At 46.6% G+C, this 1,147-nt stretch overlaps 1 pseudogene; it reads right to left on the minus strand.

Annotated features, from left to right (window-relative positions):
* LOC133104750 (peptidyl-prolyl cis-trans isomerase A-like) lies at window positions 1-596 on the minus strand (annotated as a pseudogene).
* Between the last annotated feature and the right edge of the window lie 551 nt (window positions 597-1,147).

A 1,147-nucleotide genomic window follows, 5' to 3' on the forward strand; every position in this document is an offset into this window, starting at 1 on the left:
GCTCTCCTGAGCTACAGAAGGAATGGTCTGGTGGTTAAGATAAAACACAAGTCAAATTCATTATTAGATTTGTCCACAGTCAGCAATGTGATCTTCTTGCTGGTCTTGCCATTCCTGGACCCAAAGCGCTCCGTGGCTTCCACAATATTCATGCCCTCTTTCACCTTGCCAAAGACCACATGCTTGCCATCCAACCACTTAGTCTTGGCAGTGCAGATGAAAAACTGGGAACCATTTGTGTTGGGGCCAGCATTTGCCATGGACAAGATGCCAGGACCCGTATGCTTCAGGAGGAAATTCTCATCATCAAATTTCTCCCCATAGATGGACTTGCCACCAGTGCCATTATGACGTGTGAAGTCACCACCCTGGCACATAAATCCCGGAATTATTCTGTGAAAGCAGGAACTTTTATAACCAAAGCCTTTCTCCCCAGTGCTCAGAGCACGAAAGTTTTCTGCTGTCTTTGGAACTTTGTCTGCAAACAGCTCGAAGGAGACACGGCCCAAGGGCTGGCCGTCGACGGCGATGTCAAAAAACATGGTAGGGTTGACCATGGTTGGGCAGAGCGGGAGGTTCCGGGGTGGCGGCGTCTGCAAAGCCATGAGTTATGTTTTATTCGGCAGACTTACTGAGGACTTAAGCCCAGGATACACCTCTCAGATAGCTCTGAGAGACAGTTCCAAGGGGGTAAGGGAGGAGCCAGGATATATAAGAGTTTCCGCTGAAGAAAACAAACAAACAAACAAACAAACATGTTGTTGGACTTCAAAAGATTACTGCCAATCATAAAAAACCAGACATCTCAAGTTAATGCTTTTAGTGCTTTTCCATGTATGAAAAGATGCAAGAGTCTGGGCTCATTGAAATTGCTCCTTTGATATGCATCTTAACTACCTAGGGTTAGTATCCTGTTTTTCTGAATTCCCTTCAGGGTACACCATGGGGAGGGTGGGGGAGTGGCTCCCGTGGCTGATGGCTTGGTGACCGTAACATCCTTTGTTTTCTGAAATGGCAGGTGACGTTCTTTGTCCACACTTTAGAGAGACTGTATTAGGCAGAGGTTGCAAACTGATAGCTTCTAGGGCTGCATTTGGCCTGTAAAAGTGTTTTGCCCTCACAATGTTTTACTTTTTGGCGGGGGAGA

This window comes from Eubalaena glacialis, chromosome 14 (assembly GCF_028564815.1).
Source record: "Eubalaena glacialis isolate mEubGla1 chromosome 14, mEubGla1.1.hap2.+ XY, whole genome shotgun sequence".
NCBI lineage: Eukaryota > Metazoa > Chordata > Mammalia > Artiodactyla > Balaenidae > Eubalaena > Eubalaena glacialis.